Genomic DNA, 23,214 nt, shown 5'->3' with positions numbered 1-23,214 from the left:
TCCACTTATCAGTGAGTACATATTGTGTGAGTTCCTTTGTGAATATGTTACCTCACTCAGGATGATGCCCTCCAGATCCATCCATTTGCCTAGGAATTTCATAAATTCATTCCTTTTAATAGCTGAGTAGTACTCCATTGAGTAAATGTACCAAATTTTCTGTATCCATTCCTCTGTTGAGGGGCATCTGGGTTCTTTCCAGCTTCTGGCTATTATAAATAAGGCTGCTATGAACATAGTGGAGCATGTGTCCTTCTTACGGGTTGGAACATCTTCTGGAAATATGCCTAGGAGAGGTATTGCTGGATCTTTTGGTAGTATTATGTCCAATTTTCTGAGGAACCGCCAAACTGATTTCCAGAGTGGTTGTACCAGCTTGCAATCCCACCAACAATGAAGGAGTGTTCCTCTTTCTCCACATCCTCGCCAGCATCTGCTGTCACCTGAATTTTTGATCTTAGCCATTCTGACTGGTGTGAGGTGGAATCTCAGGGTTGTTTTGATTTGCATTTCCCTGATGATTAAGGATGTTGAACATTTTTTCAGGTGCTTCTCTGCCATTCGGTATTCCTCAGGTGAGAATTCTTTGTTCAGTTCTGAACCCCATTTTTTAACGGGGTTATTTGATTTTCTGGAGTCCACCTTCTTGAGTTTTTTATATATATTGGATATTAGTCCCCAATCTGATTTAGGATAGGTAAAGATCCTTTCCCAATCTTTTGGTGGTCTTTTTGTCTTATTGACGGTGTCTTTTGCCTTGCAGAAGCTTTGCAACTTTATGAGGTCCCATTTATCGATTCTCGATCTTACAGCACAAGCTTTTGCTGGTCTATTCAGGAATTTTCCGCTGTACCCATATCTTCAAGGCTTTTCCCTACTTTCTCCTCTATAAGTTTCAGTGTCTCTGGTTTTATGTGGAGTTCCTTAATCCACTTAAATTTGACCTTGGTACAAGGAGATAGGAATGGATCAATTCACATTCTTCTACATGATAACCGCCAGTTGTGCCAGCACCATTTGTTGAAAATGCTGTCTTTTTTCCACTGGATGGTTTTTGCTCCCTTGTCAAAGATCAAGTGACCATAGGTATGTGGGTTGATCTCAGGGTCTTCGATTCTGTTCCATTGGTCTACTTGTCTGTCGTCATACCAGTACCATGCAGTTTTTATCACAATTGCGCTGTAGTACAGCTTTAGGTCAGGCATGGTGATTCCACCAGAGGTTCTTTTATCCTTGAGAAGAGTGTTTGCTATCCTAGGTTTTTTGTTGTTCCAGATGAATTTGCAGATTGCCCTTTCTAATTCCTTGAAGAATTGAGTTGGAATTTTGATGGGGATTGCATTGAATCTGTAGATTGCTTTTGGTAAGATAGTCATTTTTACAATGATGATCCTGCCAATCCATGAGCATGGGAGGTCTTTCCATCTTCTGAGATCTTCTTTAATTTCTTTCTTCAGGGACTTGAAGTTCTTGTCATATAGATCTTTCACTTCCTTAGTTGGAGTCACGCCAAGGTATTTTATATTGTTTGTGACTATTGAGAAGGGTGTTGTTTCCCTAATTTCCTTCTCAGCCTGTTTATCCTTTGTGTACAGAAAGGCCATTGACTTGCTTGAGTTAATTTTATATCCAGCTACTTCATCGAAGCTATTTATCAGGCTTAGGAATTCTCTGGTGGAATTTTTAGGGTCACTTATGTATACTATCATATCATCTGCAAAAAGTGATATTTTGACTTCTTCTTTTCCGATTTATATCCCCGTGATCTCCTTTTGTTGTCTAATTGCTTTGGCTAGGACTTCAAGTACAATGTTGAATAGGTAGGGAGAGAGTGGGCAGCCTTGTCTAGTCCCTGATTTTAGTGGGATTGCTTCCAGCTTCTCACCATTTACTTTGATGTTGGCTACTGGTTTGCTGTAGATTGCTTTTAACATGGTTAGGTATGGGCCTTGAATTCCTGATCTTTCCAAGACTTTTATCATGAATGGGTGTTGGATTTTGTCAAATGCTTTTTCAGCATCTAACAAGATGATCATGTGGTTTTTGTCTTTGAGTTTGTTTATATAATGGATTACATTGATGGATTTTCGTATATTGAACCATCCTTGCATCCCTGGGATGAAACCTACTTTAGTCAGGATGGATGATTGTTTTTGATGTGTTCTTGAATTCGGTTAGCGAGAACTTTATTGAGGATTTTTGCATCAATATTCATAAGGGAAATTGGTCTGATGTTCTCTATTTTTGTTGGGTCTTTATGTGGTTTAGGTATCAGAGTAATTGTGGCTTCATAGAATGAGTTGAGTAGAGTACCTTCTGATTCTATTTTGTGGAATAGTTTGTGAAGAACTGGGATTAGATCTTCTTTGAAGGTCTGAAAGGACTCTGCACTAAACCCATCTGGTCCCGGGCTTTTCTTGGTTGGGAGACTATTAATGACTGCTTCTATTTCTTTAGGGGATATGGGACTGTTTAGATCATTAACCTGATCTTGATTTAACTTTGGTACCTGGTATCTGTATAGAAACTTGTCCATTTCATCCAAGTTCTCCAGTTTTGTTGAGTATAGCCTTTTGTAGAAGGAGCTGATGGTGTTTTGGATTTCTTCAGGGTCTGTTGTTATGTCTCCCTTTTCATTTCTGATTTTGTTAATTAGAATACTTTCCCTGTGCCCTCTAGTGAGTCTGGCTAAGGGTTTATCCATCTTGTTGATTATCTCAAAGAACCAGCTCCTCGATTGGCTGATACTTTGAATTGTTCTTCTTGTTTCCACTTGGTTGATTTCACCCCTGAGTTTGATTATTTCTTGCCGTCTACTCCTCTTGGGTGAATTTGCTTCCTTTCGTTCTAGAGCTTTTAGGTGTGTTGTCAAGCTGCTAATGTGTGCTCTCTCTAGTTTCTTTTTGGAGGCACTCAGAGCTATGAGTTTTCCTCTTAGAAATGCTTTCAATGTGTCCCATAAATTTGGGTATGTTGTGGCTTCATTTTCATTAAACTCCAGAAAGTCCTTAATTTCTTTCTTTATTCCTTCCTTGACCAAGGTATCATTGAGAAGAGTGTTGTTTAGTTTCCACATGTGTGTTGGCTTTCTATTATTTATTTTGTTATTGAAGATCAGTCTTAGTCCATGGTGATCTGATAGGATGCATGGGACAATTTCCATATTTTTGTATATGTTGAGGCTTGTTTTGTGACCAGTTATGTGGTCAATTTTGGAGAAGGTACCGTGAGGTGCTGAGAAGAAGGTATATCCTTTTGTTTTAGGATAAAATGTTCTGTAGATATCTGTCAGATCCACTTGTTTCATAACCTCTGTTAGTTTCACTGTGTCCCTGTTTAGTTTCTGCTTCCATGATCTTTCCATTGGTGAAAGTGGTGTGTTGAAGTCTCCCACTATTATTGTGTGAAGTGCAATGTGTGCTTTGAGCTTTACTAAAGTATCTTTAATGAATGAGGCTGCCCTTGTATTTGGAGCATAGATATTCAGAATTGATAGTTCCTCTTGGAGGATTTTACCTTTGATGAGAATGAAGTGCCCTTCCTTCTCTTTTTTGATGACTTTGGGTTGGAAGTCAATCTTATCAGATGTTATAATGGCTACTCCAGCTTGTTCTTCCTACCATTTGCTTGGAAAATTGTTTTCCAGCCTTTCATTCTGAGGTAGTTTCTATCTTTTTCTCTGAGATGAGTTTCCTGTAAGCAGCAAAATTTTGGGTCCTGTTTCTGTAGCCAACCTGTTAGTCTATGTCTTTTTATTGGGGAGTTGAGTCCATTGATATTAAGAGATATTAGGGAGAAGTAATTGTTGCTTCCTTTTATTTTTGTTGTTAGAGTTGGTGTTCTGTTCTTGTGGCTGTCTTCTTTTAGGTTTGTTGAGGGATTGCCTTGTTGCTTTTTCTAGGACATGGTTTCTGCCCTTGTTTTGTTTTTTTCTGTTATTATCCTTTGAAGGGCTGGATTCGTGGAAAGATAATGTGTGAATTTGGTTTTGTCGTGGAATACTTTGGTTTCTCCATCTATGGTAATTGAAAGTTTGGCTGGGTACAGTAGCCTGGGTTGGAAATTGTGTTCTCTTAGTTTCTGTATAACATCTATCCAGGCCCTTCTGGCTTTCATAGTCTCTGGTGAAAAATCCGGTGTAATTCTGATAGGCTTGCCTTTATATGTTACTTGACCTTTTTCCCTTACTGCTTTTAGTATTCTATCTTTATTTAGTGCATTTGTTGTTCTGATTATTATGTGTCGGAAGGAATTTCTTTTGTGGTTCAGTCTATTTGGAGTTCTGTAAGCTTCTTGTATGTTCATGGGCATCTCTTTCTTTTGGTTTGGGAAGTTTTCTTCTATAATTTTGTTGAAGATATTTGCTGGTCCTTTGAGTTGAAAATTTTCATTCTTATCTACTCCTATTATCCATAGGTTTGATCTTCTCATTTTGTCCTGGATTTCCTGGATGTTTTGAGTTAGGATCTTTTTGGATTTTGTATTTTCTTTGATTGTCGTGCCGATGTTCTCTATGGAGTCTTCTGCACCTGAGATTCTTTCTTCCATCTCTTGTATTCTGTTGCTGATGCTCGCGTCTATGGTTCCAGATTTCTTTCCTAGGGTTTCTATCTCCAGCGTTGCCTCAATTTGGGTTTTCTTCATTGTCTCTACTTCCCTTTTTAGGTCTTGGATGGTTTTATTCAATTCCATCACCTGTTTGGTCTGGTTTTCCTGCAATTCTTTAAGGGATTTTTGTGCTTCCTCTTTAATGTCTTCTACCTGTTTAGTAGTGTTCTCCTGCAATTCTTTAAGGGATTTTTGTGCTTCCTCTTTAATGTCTTCTACCTGTTTAGCAGTGTTCTCCTGCAATTCTTTAAGGGATTTTTGTGCTTCCTCTTTAATGTCTTCTACCTATTTAGCAGTGTTCTCCTGTATTTCTTTAAGTGTGTTATTAAAGTCCTTCTTGATGTCCTCTACCATCATCATGAGATATGCTTTTAGATCCGGGTATAGCTTCTCCTGTGTGTTGGGGTGCCCTGGACTGGGCGAAATGGGAGTGCTGGGTTCTGAGATGGTGAGTGGTCTTGGTTTCTGTTAGTAAGATTATTACGTTTACCTTTTGCCATCTGGTAATCTCTGGGGTTAGTTGTTATCGTTGTCACTGTTTAAAGATTGGAGCAGACGCTGTGTTCCACTCACCAGAAGTCTTAAGATCCTGTGGCGGGTGTCGTGGGTAGCTGGCAGGTGTCAGCTGACCCTGCGCCCTAGCTACCCAGGTGCTGGTCAGACCGGAAGAGGCTTGTGGCCCTAGTCAGGCCGGATTTCTGCTTCCCTAACTAATGCAGTCTCAGGTCCCGTGCGCAATTGGATTGGAGCAGAAGCTGTGTTCCACTCACCAGAAGTATTAAGATCCTGTGGCGGGTGTTGTGGGTAGCTGGCGAGTGTCAGCTGACCCTGGGCCCTAGCTACTCCGGTGCTGGTCAGACTGGAAGAGAGCCCCCACTTTATTTTCTATTTGATTCAATGTATCTGGTTTTATGTGGAAGTCCTTAATCCACTTGGACTTGAGTTTCATACACGGAGATAAGAATGGATCAATTTGCATTCTCCTACTTGTTGACTGCCAGTTGAACCAGCACCATTTGTCAAAAATGCTTTACTTTTTCCACTGGATGGTTTTAGCTCCTTTGCAAAGATCAAGTGACCATAGGTATATGGGTTCATTTTTGGGTCTTCAATTCTATTCCATTGATCTACCTGACTGTCACTGTACCAATACCATGCAGTTTTTAACACTACTGCTCTGTAATACAGCTTGAGGTCAGGGATGGTGATTCTACGAACAATTCTTTTATTGTTGAAAATAGTTTTCACTGTCCTGTTTTTGTTTTTGTTTTGTTTGTTATTCCAAATTAATTTGAGAATTGCTCTTTCTAGCTCTATGAAGAATTGAGTTGGAATTTTGTTGGGGATTTCATTGAATCTGTAGATTGCTTTTGGTAAGATGATCATTTTTACAATATTAATCTTGCCAATCCATGAGCATGTGAGATTTTTCCATCTTCTGAGATCTTCTTCAATTTATTTCTCCAGAGACCTGAAGTTCTTATCATACAGATCTTTCACTTATTTGGTTACAGTCACACGTTTATATGTTATATTGTTTATGACTATTGTGAAGGGTGACATTTCCCTAATTTCTTTCTCAGTCTGTTTATCCTTTGAGTATGGGAAGGCTATTCATTTGATGGAGTTAATTTTATGTCCTGCCACATTGCTGAAGTTGTTTGTCAGTTGTAAGAGTTCTCTGGCAAAGTATTAGGTCACATAAGTATACTATCATGCCATCTGCAAGTAGTGATATGTTGACTTCTTCCTTTCCATTTTGTATCCCTTTGACCTCTTTTTGTTGTCCAATTGCTATAGCTAGAACTTCAAGTACTATATTGAATAGATAGGGAAAGAGAGGGCAGCCTTGTCTAGTCCCTGATTTTAGTGGGATTGCTTCAAGTTGCTCTCCATTTCATTTAATGTTGGCTACTGGTTTGCTGTATATTGCTTTTACTATGTTTAGGTATGGGCTTTGAACTCCTGATCTTTCCAAGACTTTTAACATGAAGGGATGTTGAATTTTATCAAATGCTTTTTCAGCCTCTGATGAAATGATCATGTGGTTTTTTTCTTTGAGTTTATTTATATAGTGGATTATATTGATAGATTTCCATGTATTAAACCATCCCCGTGTCCCTGGGATGAAGTCTACTTGATCATGGTGAAAGATCATTTTAATGTGTTCTTGGATTTGGCTTACAAGAATTTTATTGAGTATTTTTGCATCGATATTCATAAGGGAAATTGGTCTGGCATACTCTTTCTTTGTTGGGTCTTTGTGTGGTTTTGGTATCACCATACCTGTAGCTTAATAGAACAAAATTGGTAGTGTTCCTTTTGTTTCTTTTTTTTTAATTAGTTATTTATTTCATTTACATTTCCAATGCTATCCCAAAAGTCCCCCACATGCTCCCCCACCCACTCCCCTACCCACTCACTCCCACTTTTTGGCCCTGGCGTTCTTCTGTACTGGGGCATATAAAGTTTGCATGTCCAATGGGCCTCTCTTTCCAGTGATGGCCTACTAGGCTATCTTTTGATACATATGCAGCTAGAGACAAGAGCTCCAGGATACTGGTTAGTTCATATTGTTATTCCACCTATAGGGTTGCAGATCCCTTTACCTCCTTGGGTACTTTCTCTAGCTCCTCCATTGGGGCCCATTGATCCATCCAATAGCTGACTGTGAGCATCCACTTCTATGTTTGCTAGGCCCCGGCCTAGTCTCACAAAACACAGCTATATCAGGGTCCTTTCAGCAAAATCTTGCTAGTGTATGCAGTGGTGTCAGGGTTTGGAAGCTGATTATGGGATGGATACCTGGATATGGCAGTCTCTAGATGGTCCATCCTTTTGTCTCAGTTCCAAACTTTGTCTCTGTAACTCCTTCCATGGGTGTTTTGTTCCCAATTCTAAGAAGGGGAAAAGTTTCCACACTTTGGTCTTCCTTCTTCTTGAGTTTCATGTGTTTTGCAAATTGTATCTTATATCTTGGATATTCTAAGTTTCTGGGCTAATATCCACTTATCAGTGAGTACATATTGTGTGAGTTCTTTTGTGATTGGGTTACCTCACTCAGGATGATGCCCTCCAGATCCATCCATTTGCCTAGGAATTTCATAAATTCATTCTTTTTAATAGCTGAGTATTACTCCATTGTGTAAATGTACTAAATTTTCTGTATCCATTCCTCTGTTGAGGGGCATCTGGGTTCTCTCCAGCTTCTGGCTATTATAAATAAGGCTGCTATGAACATAGTGGAGCATGTGTCCTTTTTACTGGTTGGAACATCTTCTGGATATATGCCCAGGAGAGGTATTGCGGGATCCTCCGGAAGTACTATGTCCAATGGTATTCTTTGAAGATCTGATAGAATTCCGCACTAAACCCATCTGGTCCTGGGCTATTTTTGTTTGGGAGACTTCTTTAGACTTCAACTTCTTTAGGGGTTATGAGACTGTTTAGATGGCTTATCTGATCCTGATTTAACTTTGGTATTTGGTATCTGTCTAGAAAATTATCCATTTCATCTAGATTTTCTAGTTTTGTTGAGTATAGGATTTTGTAGTAAAATCTGAATTTTTTTTAAATTTCCTGTTTCTGTTGGATTTCCTCAGATTCTCTTGTTATATCTCCCTTTTCATTTCTGATTTTGTTACTTTGGATACTGTTCCTGTTGTTGAGTATAGTATTTTAGTAGAATTTGATGATTTTTTAAATTTCCTGTTTCTGTTGAATTTCCTCAGATTCTCTTGCTGTATCTCCCTTTTTATTTCTAATTTTACTACTTTGGATATTGTCCCTGTGCCCTCTGGTTATTCTGGGTAATGGTTTATCTATTTTGTTAATTTTCTCAAAGAACCAGCTCGTAGTTTTGTTGATTCTTTGTATAGTTCTTTCTGTTTCTACTTAGTTGATTTAAGCCCTGAGTTTGATTATTTCCTGCCGTCTACTCCTCATGGGTGAATTTGCTTCTTTTTGTTCTAGAGCTTTCAGGTGTGCTGTCAAGCTGCTAGTGTAAGCTCACTCCAGTTTCCTTTTGGAGGCACTCAAGCTTTGAGTTTTCCTTTTAGCAGTACTTTCATTGTGTAGCATAAGTTTGGGTATATTCTTCCTTTATTTTTATTAAATTATAAGAAGTCTTTAATTTATTTCTTTATTTCTTCCTTGACCAAGTTATCATTGAGTAGAACATTGTTCAGCATCCATCTGTATGTGGGCTTTCTGTTGTTTTTGTTGCTATTGATAACCAGCCTTAATTTGTAGTGATCTGATAGGAGGCATGAGATTATTTCAATCTTCTTATATCTACTGAGGTCTGTTTTTTGACAGATCATATGGCCAATTTTGGAGAAGGTACCATGAGGTGCTGAAAAGAAGCATATTCTTTTGATTTAGGGTTAAATGTTCTTTAGATATCTATCAAATCCTTTTGGTCCATAACTTCTGTTAGTTTCACTGTGTCTCTGTTTAGTTTGTGTTTCCAGGATCTGTCCATTGCTGAGAGTGGGGTGTTGAAGTTTCCCACTATTATTGTCTGAGGTGCAATGTGTTCTTTGAGCTTTAGTAAAGTTTCTTTTATGAATGTTGGTGCCTTGAATTATCTTTGTTAATGACTTTTGGTTTAAAGTTGATTTTGTCCTATACTAGAATGGCTACTCCAGCTTGTTTCTTGGGGCCATTTGCTTGGAAAATCAGTTTCTAGCCCTTTACGCTGAGGTAGTGTCTGTCTTTGACACTGATGTATATTTCCTGCATGCAGCATAATGCTAGATCCTGTTTATATATCCAGTCTGTAAGTCTATGTCTTTTTATTGGGGAATTGAGATCATTGATGTTAAGAGAAATTAAGAAATTTTGATTGTTGCTTCCTGTTATTTTTTATGTTATTTTTATGTTTGTGTGGCTATCTTCTATTGGGTTTGTTGAAAGAGTATTTTCTTCCTTTTTCTAGGGTATAGTTTCCTTTCTTCTGTTAGCGATTTCTCTCTATTATCCTTTGTAGGGCTGGATTTGTGGAAAGATATTGTGGTATAAATTTGGTTTTGTCATGGAATATCTTGGTTTCTCCATCTATGGTAATTGGGAGTTTTGCTGGGTGCATTCGTGTGGGCTGTTATTTGTGTTCTTTTAGGGTCTGTACGACATCTGCCCAGGATCTTCTGGCTTTCATAGTCTCTGGTGAGAAGTCTAGTGTAATTCTGATAGGTCTGCCTTTGTATGTTAATTGACCTTCATTCTTTACTGCTTTTAATATTCTTTCTTTATTTAATGCCTGCGGTGTTTTGACTATTACGTTACAGGAGGAATTTCTTTCTTATATTCATCTCTTTCTTTAGGTTAGAGAAGTTTTCTTCTATAATTTTTTACTGGTCTTTTTTTTTTTTTTTTTTTTTTTTACTGGTGTCAATGTTTTCTATGGTATCTTCTGCACCTGAGATTCTCTTTTCTATCTCTTGTATTCTGTTGATGATGCTTGCATCTATTACTGCTGATCTCTTTCCAAGGTTTTCTATCTCCAGAGTTGTCTCCCTTTGTTTCTTTATTGTTTCTATTTGTATTTTCATATCCTGGATGGTTTTGTTCAGTTCCTTTATCTTTTTGGATGTGTTTTCCTGTAATTCTTTAAGAGTATTTTGTGTTTCCTCTCTAAGGGTTTCTACCCATTTACCTGTGTTCTCTTGTATTTCTTTAAGCGAGTTATTTATGTCCTCCTTAAAGTCCTCTAACATCATCTTGAGATGTGACTGTAAATCAGTCTTGATTTTCTGATATGTTGGGGTAACAAGGACTCACTGTGGTGGGAGAACTGGGTTCTGATGATACCAAGTAACCTTGGTTTCTGTTGCTTATGTTCTTGCCCTTGCCTTTCGCAAGGTTATGTCTGGTGTTAGATGGTCTTGCTCTCTCTAACTCTGGCTTGTCCCTCCTGCAAATTTCTGTGTTGGTATTCCTGTGAGACCAGTTCTCTCCAGGAGGAATTTAGGTATGAAGAGCTCTGGTGCAGGGTCAGCTTTGTAGTGCAGATAGAAGCCAGAAGGATACTGTCCCCAGCTGTTCCTTGTTTCCTGTGTCCTGATGGCTCTGGAAGGATCCCTCTTGGGCCAGGAATTTGAAGAGAAGTGGTGGTCTTACCTGTGCTCACAGGTATGTTGGCACTCCTGGAAGATGAGCTCTCTCCTGGTGGTATGTGTGTGTGTAGCACTGTGGCTGGAAAGTGGAAATGGTAACTGGAAAGCCCCTATACCAGGCTGCTCCTTTGTTCCTGTGTCCTGAGGGTTCTGGACTGGTCGCTCTGAGCAGCAGTGGTGGTTTTACCTGTGCTCACAGGCTTGTCTGCCCTCCTGGGAGGCTACCTCTCTCCTGCTACTATTTGGCTATGGAGTCCTGTGGCACAGGATGAGCTCTGATTGCAGATGGAAACTGAAAGGCTCCTGTCCCAGGCCACTCCTCGGTTCCTCTATTAAAAATATTTCAAAGCAATCATTTTGCAATTTATTTTCAGTAAATGCTTCTTTTGTAAATACATCCCAGGGTTACATAAAATGTCTCAGATGAAAGGTGTCACAAGTAACGACATTTTAAAGGTTCTTTCCAGACTTCGAACCTCTCCGCATATCTCTGAACTCGCCCAACATTTCAGTGGCTATTGTTGTTTCTAGAAAATCGAACATACTTGTTTGTATTTTTGTGCTGTCTTAATGCAAACATAAGTTGGGGTGGCTATTACCAAAAGTATAACTCTCTTGCCCCTCCTGAAAGCACTGAAATCACAAATTCACCCCTGTCATTCCATGCTGCCATGTTCTCTTAAGGTCTGTGCTGACTTCCAGACTGGTGATTCCAATGGTCATTTACTAGTTCTCATCTTGGCCTTTCAGCAATTATCTGGTATTGATGGCCAAACATTTCTTACATAGCTTCAGACATGTGCCAGTTGCCTGGGTTTTCACCTCCTTCAACTTCTGTTGCTTGCCAAGTCCTATGCTCAAATCCTTCCTTGAACTACATCGTGTATATTAGTATGGAAATAATTTAATCTTCACAAATCTTTATCCTTATTTCTTAAATGCTCTTCTACTGGTTCAAATGATATGTACCCACATCCTCATTGTCAACTATTATGTCAAATCCTAAGTTTGAAACCATGGAGACATTTACTTTCCATACCTTATTTGATTCTCTCTAATCCTTATATTTTAGCTAGTTTAATTTCTAAAAGTATGATGAGGCTGGTGCTATGGCTCAGTTGAAAAAGGTGCTTGTCACACACACACACACACACACACACACACACACACCTGCTTGCATTCACACATCCCTAAATAATAAATAAATGTAGTAAAGCTTTTCAAAATAGTATTATGTACACATTCAAAATGCCATTTAGTACTTGAACAATCTTGTCACTTAAGGAGGTCAACAAGAGTCATCTTAGAAAAAGCAAAGTTGAGTATTTACCATGAGAGCCTGTGGATTTTGAGCTGAGTTAACCATACAGCATTTCTTCTAGAGTATCTAATATATCTCTTGAGGATGACATGTGAAAGTCTGAATTTCTGGTTCCCCTGTTCCCTCACTCTAATCTTTCTACCTGTTAGATAATAATACCAACACCCAGATTTCCAGACTGTAAGCCCATGTATCATTATGCAATTTATAAGGCTATGTTTTGACCAGTTTTGTGAACCCTTTGGTTCTATATCTTTATTTCCCTGCTCCACTATCTATTTTTTTCCTCCCTTTTTCTTGATTTATGGGTTGATTTTATTTTGGGTTATGTGTACGCATGAGTCTGTGCACAGTTTTGTCAAATTAAGAGAGCATCCCGTCCTTTGCAGCTGGAGTTAGAGGATGTCGGGCACCACTGGACATGTGTGCTGGGTAGCAAACTCAGGTTCTGTGCAAGAGCAGCCTTCAGTATTGACTGCAGCAGCACCTTCTCTCCAGCTGTTGCTTCCTCTTCTAAGGCTCAAGAGTCAGGACATGGAGCTCTTCATGTCTAAGTTACTGCCACCCATTTTGTCTTTTCTTTTTTTTTTCTTTTTTTTTTAAAGATTTATTTATTATATGTAAGTACACTGTCGCTGTCTTCAGACACACCAGACGCGTCAGATCATTACAGATGGTTGTGAGCCACCATGTGGTTGCTGGGATTTGAACTCCGGACCTTTGGAAGAGCTAAGAGCTGTCGGGTGCTCTTACCCACTGAGCCATCTTACCAGCCCATTTTGTCTTTTCATACTTCCTATTTTCTTCTAAATAAGCAATCTTTCCTTGGCTTGGTTAAAATGTTTGATTTTTTTTTAAAAGCATGCATTGTACTGCTCTTATTTTAATTAGTTTATGTCTAGTACTGGAGTTTCTGGTTCAAGAGTGATTTATTTTGCCTCAATACACTGTTATCTATTTTTCAGCATGTTAATCACCTTTAAAAAAAGGTTTTGAAAAATACTCCAATCATTGCTTACCTAGTATAACCGTTTTCAAAGTATCCTTAGAAAATAAAATATATCTTAGAGATAAGTGAACTTCAAGACAGAACACAGTTTATAGTACAAAAAATAAAAATTAAAAACTGCATAAAGACAAATAAAAATTTATTACTTTATAATATTTGAGTTCTATATTGCCTTCCATAACTTAACTATGGCTTCTCTGTAGGGTCTCTTGGGTTACATTTTAATTGATTATTTGAAAACAAAGGCAACATTGATTAATGGGAACTTGGGTTCTGAGCAGGGTTTTTCATGAGCACTGATATATGATATTTATCTTCAGAATCAGTAAAAGCTTTGATACCATGGCAGAAAGACAGCAGCATGTGATGCGTGCTCTCCTGAAAAAACACTTAATGGTTTAACAAGCAAATTTCATTGTACCCTCAGGGGTGATTTTTAGTCAAGATCACCTCAAGTGTGCCATAGCAAAGGTCAGAGTATAAAGAACAGAGGTACTGTCCAAAAGGCCTTGATCTTTTCTTGGTGCCTTGCAGTGTGCCTGCCATCCAGAACATTCTCAACTCAAAGTCTTCTCTTAAAGATAGAAGTATTTTTTATATTATCTCTCACATGCTTTGCCCACTGGCATTTATAAGTTGTTGCATGAATTTATATATATTATATGCATGCACAATTCACTTTAAGTTAAAGGCTTGTCTTAAAGTTATGTTTTAGAATTAAATCTGTTTGAATATACTGTCATCCTATTCAAGGCAATGAGGTAATTTTGCTGAATTTCTAGAGTTAAGGATCATGCCTTAAATTTTTGACATTAAGACCTTTAGCCTAACAAAATGATAGTTTACATATTACTAAATGTTTACACATTAATAATTCTTATATCCTATACTACAGAGCTATTATTTTGAGGAATTTAATCTCATGTACAGATACTCTAAACCTATCTTAAAAATTTACCAGTATAAAATTAGGTATAGATATAAACTTGTCTTCTAGATAAAGTTAAGATTAAACAAAAATTTCTAAGTAGAGTTTGGTAGTTAGTGCACACTCATAATTCCAGCCCTCAGAAATAGAAGTAGGACCAGCATCAAGAGTTCAAGGCCAACTTGAACTACATGACAAATAAATGTAAACTTACAACCTGTTGAGAGGAGAGATAAAATGTAGGCCCAAGTTTCTGTCATATGAAAATTTGTTATCTAGTGCTATTAAGAGCAGAAAGAGCAGAGGAATTACTGCACCCTCTTTAATCTTTCCCCAATGCCCACTTATTGAAGAATTATTCTGTGCACAGATTTCTATTAGGTACTTGGTTTACATTATCTAATTTAACTTGCAAATTATAAAGCGTAGTCTTTAGCCACTGGACAAATGAGGGTACAAAGGTCAAAGAGGTGAATGATCTATCTTGTATCGAGGCACGATTAAAAGTTAATTTCCAGCTTATCTACCTACAGCAGGGCCACCATTGGTGTTCAAAGACCTGAGTTTATCGACCATTTTCCAGATGGAGAAATGGAGAGCTTCATATAAGATCAGGGCTTTCAGTTTAAAACAAAGCTCTTTTGCCCACAACTGTTTCCACCTTAATTCTAGTCCTCCATTGATGCATTTTAATAACTAGTTTGCTTCATTTCTCCATTTATGCTACTTAGCATTTGTTTCTTCCCACTGAAAGAAGAAAAATTTTCATATGGTTTGAAGTAAAAATTTTTGAAAGGTGTCTATTCCAAAATAATTATGAAAGGCCAGGCATGGTGACATTGCCATTTAACCCAAGCACTCAAGAAACAGGCACTCAGATCTCTAAGTCTGAGGCCAGTCTGGTCTGCAAGAAAGTTCTAAGCTAGCCAAGGTTACATAGACTCTGTCCCAGATAATTATGAAGACCCCGTTCCTTGATGTCTCAGTGAGGCCTTTCGATAGTTGTCCTCAGTAACTCTCTGGTGGAATGTGTATACACAGGACCTGCCTGAGAGAGAACATTGTCACCAGAGGAATTGGCACCATCTTGTCCTGATCTAGCTCCTCAGTTGCAATTTTCCACCTACACTTGCCCACTCTTCATCTCTTTTAACAATGTTCTTTCAGGGCTGGGGAATATAAATTACAGTGGAGATTTTGAAACTCTGAAATCACCTTAAGGAGCATTTTCATTGTTTTCCATACACGTTTCAGGATTGGAGGTGGAATCATCCTGATGTTTTCTCAGAGCCACTGATCTCTAGCTGTGTTTTACCAATGATTTCTCTAGAACTCAATTTCTGCAGAAAAAAAAAAGGCCATAATTGATCAAAACACCTAAACTTCTCTTGAGGATTAAATCAGTTTATTCCTATGACAAATTTTTACCCTCAGAATTCATGCAAAGATCTTTCAAGTCAGATAAAGACATGGATTTTATTTATTTTTATGACATTTTGTTTATTTAATTTGTTTGTACACATGTGTGTGCACTCGTGTGTCAAGGCCCTAGCATGGCAGTCAGAGGGCAGCTTGCAGTGACTAATTCTCTCTTTCTACCATGTGCATCTTAGGGATTGAGCTTAGGTCACCAGGCTAGGCACTGAGTGCCTTTACCCACTGAGCCCTTTCACTGGTCTCACACTGCAATTTTGATGTTGCTAAAATTATGAATCCTCAAATACTCAAACCCATACACATCAAAGCTTGGGGTGATTTATGCTTGCCCATCTTTCCATTTTGGCACTATCTTCATGGTAAATCTACGTTCAACAGATGTAGTTATTTTAGATATTTTAATATTAGATATATTAGATGTTTTCTTTATATACCTTTCAAATGCTATCCCGAAAGTTCCCTATACCCTCCTTCCACCCTGCTCCCCTACCCACCCACTCCCGCTTCTTGGCCCTAGCATTCCCCTGTACTGGGGCATATAAAGTTTGCAATACCCAGGGGACTCTCTTCACAGTGATGGCCGACTAAGCCATCTTCTGCTACATATACAGCTAGAGACACAAGCTCTGGGGGTACTGGTTAGTTCATATTGTTGTTCCACCTATAGGGTTTCAGACCCCTTCAGCTCCTTGGGTGCTTTCTCTAGCTCCTCCATTGGGGGCCCTGTGTTCCATCCAATAGATGACTGTGAGCATCCACTTCTGTATTTGCCAGGCACTGGCATAGCCTCATAGAGACAGCTATAACAGGGTCCCTTCAGCAAAATCTTTCTGGCATATGCAATAGTGTCTGGGTTTGGTGGCTGATTATGGGGTGGATCCCTGGGTGGGGTAGTCTCTGGATGGTCCATCCTTTCATCTTATCTTCAAACTTTGTCTCTGTAACTCCTTTCATGGGTATTACACCCAACATCCCCGAGTTGCCTTCCTTTTGTTTTTGAAATTAGAGACATGCTGAACTATACTAGAAGTGACCACACACACACACACATTTTGAAATCAACAAAATAGACAATTACTACTAAAAACTGGCAACAATCTTCAGATGAGATACACAGTAGTGCTTCAACCTGTGTGTATTAATCAATTGTCTTCCAGTGTACATCAAATGCATGTTCATTGTTCTATTTCATACAAAAAGAAAAAAAAAAAAGAAAAGAGAAAAGAAAACCTTGAATCAAATGACTACACTGTGGGATGCCTTCCAAAACAATCTCAGGTAGATGGCAGACAGCATGTTCCCTGTAACCAGGGGAAACCATGATGAAAGACAGCATGTTCCCTGTAACCAGGGGGAACCATGATGAAAGACAGCATGGTCCCTGTAACCAGGGGAAACCATGATGAAATACAGCATGGTCCCTGTAACCAGGGGAAACCATGATAAAGACAGCATGTTCCCTGGAACCAGGGAAACCATGATAAAGACAGCATGTTCCCTGGAACCAGGGAAACCATGATAAAGACAGCATGTTCCCTGGAACCAGGGAAACCATGATGAAATACAGCATGGTCCCTGTAACCAGGGGAAACCATGATGAAATACAGCATGGTCCCTGTAACCAGGGAAACCATGATAAAGACACCATGTTCCTTGTAACCAGGGGAAACCATGATGAAATACAGCATGTTCCTTGTAACCAGGGGAAACCATGATGAAATACAGCATGGTCCCTGTAACCAGGGGAAACCATGATAAAATACAGCATGGTCCCTGTAACCAGGGGAAACCATGATGAAATATAGCATGGTCCCTGTAACCAGAGAAACAATGATAAAGACACCATGTTCCTTGTAACCAGGGGAAAACATGATGAAATACAGCATGTTCCCTGTAACTAGGGAAACCATGATAAAGACACCATGTTCCTTGTAACCAGGGGAAACCATGATGAAATACAGCACGTTCCCTGTAATCAGGGAAAACATGTTGAAAGACAGCATGTTCCTTGTAACCAGGGGAAACAGTGATGAAAGATAGCATGTTCCCTGTAACCAGGGAAACCATGATGAAAGACAGCATGTTCCCTGTAACCAGGGAAACCATGATGAAATACAGCATGGTCCCTGTAACCAGGGAAACCATGATGAAAGACCACATGGTCCCTGTAACCAGGGAAACCATGATGAAAGACAGCATGTTCTCTGTAACCAAGGGAAATCATGTTTGGAGAAAAGCAAACCAAATACAGGTTTTAGGCTCAAGAATATTAGCAGCAAGCTAATCTTATCTCTAAAACAAATGTGACTGACAACCATAACATGGAGGTTGTTGTCAGAACTAAGCACATACGACTGCAGGCAGACTGTGAACATCGTCACAGGAGAGGTTCCACCTCCAGTGCAGGCCATGTTCAGGTAATCTTTGAAGATCTCTGTAATAGAAGTTGAGAAACACACCCTCGCCCAAAAGTTTGTTGGCAAACTTCAAGGTGTGTATGCATTAATATTACACTAAATATGGTTCTCTGTAGTATCATAAAAAAAAAACACCTCTCATAAGGCCCACAATTCTGAACTATTTTTTTTTAACTTTGATTTTATGGCAAGTAGCATGAACTTTGTTGATTATCATTTTAAACTGGCAATGCTTAGATTTTTCTCTGCCTGTGAGTTGGTGCCAGAATACACTCAGTAAAATCTGCCTGCTCTGGAAACACTGTGGGTTGAAAGCAAACATTATAAGCAGAGGAAGATAAACATGTCCCGAATGATAATTAATACAGTGTATAAGGAATCTAGCATAAAAATCTCACATGTCTCCATGGGTATTTTGCCTATATTTGTAGCCCCGAATCAACAATGTGGTTGTTATCTTGTTCTCTGTGCATTACATGTTCTGATTTAAAATTTCAAAATGCTTTCCCATGTCAATGACAATCTTAATAGAGCCCAATTAGTTCCACAAGGCACTTTCTGATGCACAACCCTCTGGCTTGATTGCGGTGAATGGTGGGTATTTCCTGTGTTTTAAGCTCACATATGGATCGAGTGAGGCGGTGGCAGGGACTACTGTTTTCATTCACTAGATCTTCTTTGCCTTTTTCACAGGCTAAGCCTTTTTTTGTTTTTCCTGGCTCTGTTGTCAAAATACTGACCAAAGTTTTGGCTCATGGTTTCGAACACCAAGCCAAAACAATCCTCTGGAAACCAGTGTGGCAAAATGCATTTTAATCTATACACTCACCATTGAAGCCAGTGCACAATAACCACACCCACGGACCCACTCTGCGGTTTAAAAACAACACGAGTTTGCCCCCAGAACAGTTTGATTTATATGATGAGTTTTTTCAAGCCTGCTCTATCAACATTAAAAAATGTTCTGAGGCCTGTTTTCATCACATCTCTTGTGGAAAAATAATAATATTAGCTGCACTAGGAGCATTTCATTTCTGGGATTTTTTTTAAGGTGGATTCTTTGTGCATTCTGCAGAATGTCTTTGAAAATGCACTCAAATTGAATCAGAAGGAAGTTAATGTAATTATTAGGAGTATTTCCTTGCAGTCCCCACACACACGAAAAGCCTGAGAAATTCCCCAGAATATATCAGCCTATTTTCCTTTTAGGCTAATTGAAAATGATTAATTAATTTCCTTAAATATTAGAATCTACCATTTAAGAGAAGTTCCTTTTTCCCAGAGTGTTGGATTCATTTTTTTGTTAACTATTTCAGTATCAAGAGCTGAGCTCTCGGGCAACTTTAAGCAGTGCTTCAGAGATAAGATTGCCCGCAGAACTTCACTCACTGCCAGGGAACTCTGCTCTGAATTATTCATCCGTTTCATTCTCTCCTTTGATCAATCAATGCTCTCCCCACCTTAAAGTTCTGAACTAATAAATATATAAATGGATGCTAATGGCCTTTGTTAAGAAAAATAGATTTGCACTTGCATCTAAAAGTAGCTATTCTGCTCAGAGGTGCTTGTGTTAAACCAGTCTATGCTGGGAAATTTATAGAGTTACATTAAATTTGCCACCTGGATTTTCTCCCAGATGAATGACAAAAACTAAAGTAGTCAGGAAAATGTCTTTTGACTTTAAGTATTAAACCTTTCAGCAAAATGCAGTTTATAGCAAGGCAGAATTTTACAGGGTTCCCCTTCCCTTTCCTACACACGTGTTCTCTCTCTCTCTCTCTCTCTCTCTCTCTCTCTCTCTCTCTCTCTCTCTCTCTCTCACCTTTTTTCTTCTCTCCTAACCTCTGAAAGGACACAGTTACAGATTTCAAAGTTTCATAATATGAACCTTTCTTTCTGAAAGTAGAGAATGAGTTTGATTTGGGATATAGCTTACAAGAGCTTAGAGGAGGACAGAAGGCAGGGATAACATTGTGGCATTTGGATGCTAGTGAAATACTCTGAGCTATCCCATAATCCGAAGTTTATTTTACTGAGTTCTAGACCTAATTGTTCCACTCTCTATCTTCAACTCAACTACCATTTAGTAAACTGTGAACTTCCATAAACAGAGATGTTCCGCGTTAAAAGTACATTGGTACTTTTACATTGCCAGACTGCTGAGACCACCTGAAGCCTTGAGCATGCATTTTAGGACAGTTTACGCTCTGATCCAGGGGCAGCTGAGGGCTTTGTCACTGGCTGGGGTGTTGCCCCTCTCTGGGTCCTGTGCATGGATGTAGTGGAGCATGTACATTCTCTGGGCACCTAGATTCAGCCCTGTGCACTTGGACACAACTCAGGATTAAAGCATTTTTCTCCTCTGCCTCCAAAACAAAGAGCTCCAGGGTGGCTGAGTGAAGGAAGTGCACAGAACTCACTCTTCAAGCCCCATTCCAACTCAAAACAACAAACAAAAACTCGCAAGTGCATTTAGGAGATCAGCCCTACATCTCCTGCACCAAGGGAACTATGTTTTTCATAAGCTACATTACCTTAATACCTTAATAGGCAACTAAAACTATTAAGATATTTCATAGGAAAGAAGAAAAAAAGTGTCACTATCTGGAGCAAACAGGGTATAACAATTATTTGTGGGAAATGGGATTTTATTTATGATCTGTGAACTATTTGAATATTGGTCCTAAACATATTTGATGTTGAGTTACCAAAAATTTTATGAGTTATAAGACTAATAAAGTAATCCTCAAAAGACTACAGTATCAAAATTTGTGATATTGCACTAGTTTTATTAGAATGTACAGTTTATCACCTCTTAATATTACCTTTTGCTCCATAGTAGAACAGAAATACATCTGTTTTCAATATTTTCAGGATAGAGCCAGTGAGCTACCAGTTCTTATGATCCATTTCTGCAGTGGCAGAATAAAGATCATTGCTGACATACAACTTTCACATTTCTTTCTGGTGCAGGATCAGAGATGGTACTGAGATTGCTGGTGTGACCCTGGTTTTCACCCTAGGTGATTAGTGTATAGAATGAAGTGTGCCCACTCACTACCCATTGGAGATTACAGTGACGGCACACCATCAAAATCTTAATTCCAAATAAAAAGAAAACATAATTCTTTAAATGTATTTAGAAAGGTACACAGCAGGACATGGTCTCTCTCTTACTGGCAAAAGTTTGTAACTGGATATGTTAACATTACTGAGAACATGGAAATATGAAGCAAAAGTATTGATTCAGGAACTCACTGAAGAAAACAATCCAAATGTGCAACTAGCCAATTCAACTTTAAAAATAAAAAAAAAAAATGTCAATTTGACTTCCTTTAAAATCCATGTCACATGGGTTGCAGGTAGTTTGCAGCAGCCAGGTTGTTTGCAACTTGGTCCACTTCATGCTTTTTTTCAACTGTCATGAAAGACAGTGGTTTTGGTATTGTCAGATTTACATTATCTCATCTTTAATTATATTATCAGCTAACTGCTTCTAGAAATAATGACATTTAAAGGGAAAATGGCAACCATCTCCAGAAGCTAGCTAATTATAATGGGAAAAGCTAATTAATTTAACCTCCCCATATCCTACAATGGCTAACCTTCATCAGCCACAGATGGAGCTCCAAGGTATTCACACCACTGTGTCTTCCCTCAGACTTCACAAACACAAAAGCCAGATGGAGAGGTTTTTTGTTTGTTTGCTTGCTTGTTTGTTTTTGTTTTTTTTTTCTGTCGCTTCAATGCCCACATTGACAATAATATCAGCTTAAAGTGTTCTATAAAAAAAAATAAAGTACATACTAAGAACTTGTGGCATTAAAGAGGAAAAATTAAAAATAAAATTATCAAGTGTTTTGACTTTATATGGTTGGTAGAAGCAAGAGAAAATCTTTGTTTCACGATTTTCAAGAGAGATTCAAGACCAAGAATTCAGTATTACATGTAAATATTATTTCAAATTCAAAACTTGCAGCAAAAAGAGGAGAGCCAGGCATTCCTCCCGGAAGTGAGAGAAGAGCAGGTGTCTGCGGTTAGTTCTCCGTGAAATGCCACACACTGTTCTCCGCCCTGGATGGTTTTCAATGTTTTCCAAAACTTTCCTAGTATAAAAAATAAGGAAGAGTACTATGATCTTCACTCTAAGTAATATGTGGGTTTCTTGGAGAGAAGAATTAAGACACCAGCCTAACTTTGCTGCTGAGACCTCTACTCAGTAATCTTTCCCTACAAGTTTGCTTCCCCCTAAGTCATTGTCAGTTTCTCTGGGAACCAGTTTCTTAGCTTTATTCCTTCCAAAGAATCACTCATTTGCCCCATAAAAAAAAAATCTCTATTTGTCTTAGTTTCCATCCCTTAAGTGTGAATATAAACAGGGATTTGTGTTTCTCTTGTTTCAAGAAACAGAAAACAATAGTGTTTGTGAGGCTCCCACTCCTAGGATATGCAAATTCAGAGTTAGAGAAACTAACTCACCAGCTTTCTAGGCTGACAGTCATGAGATCACACGTGTCTGCTTGGGTTCCTAAGCTTGGAAGGTTCATAGCTTGGAAGCAGGGAAGGTGGCAGCCAATGAAGGATATAGGCAGTGAGATCATTGCCAATATTAGGACAAATATTCATTTCGGTGAAGTTTGCATTTTATTGCACTCCCTAGGCTAGAGCTAAAAATTACTTTCAGAAAGTACCCTACAAGAGGGTTGGTTTCACACAGCCTCTGTTGCATTTTTTAAAGTTTTTAATCTAAATTTCCAAAATGCCTAGAGACACTCTCCTCTCTGTCTCTCTCTCTCTGTGTCTCTGTCTGTTTCTCTCTCTGTCTCTCTCTTTCCCCTCCCCCCTCCCCCTCCCATTCTCTCCCCACCCCTAAAAGCGACATCTGCAGTTTGAGGATTCTATCTTCTCTGGGAATGGTTTTAAATGTCCGTCTGCGGTGTGTGGCAGAGGGTCTGGCAGCATCAGAGGAGGGTTTCAGTAGCAGTAGAGGGGCAGCTGCGCCTTGACCTGCTCAGTTGCTTGACTGTTTTACAGAGAGAGTCTGAGATGGCTAGCTCCCCAGGATCCATTCTGTTTTATCCAGGGTTGTTTATACTCTTCCAGAAACTGGATTCTCCCAGTTCCCCAAAGAAAAGAAGGCTCTAGGAATTCTGCGGCCTTACTGGGAGTAAATAAATGATTTGTCCTCTGCCTGGGGCACTGGGGGTGGGGGTGGGGGAGTATCACCTCCAAGTTTCAGTAACCTGCATGCATATATTAGGCCTGAGACTATGGTTATCAAGGTGGGCAGACTGGAGGGGAGATACAGAGATGGGAGTGGGGGTAGGAGAAGCTTCCTGCTGTGCGCCTTGAATGGCTTCACTCCTGTCGGGAAGGCT

Source organism: Mus caroli, unplaced genomic scaffold, assembly GCF_978045245.1.
Source record: "Mus caroli unplaced genomic scaffold, Mus_caroli_1 scaffold_1, whole genome shotgun sequence".
Classification (NCBI taxonomy): Eukaryota; Metazoa; Chordata; class Mammalia; order Rodentia; family Muridae; genus Mus; species Mus caroli.
Note: the sequence above shows the minus strand (reverse complement) of the source record.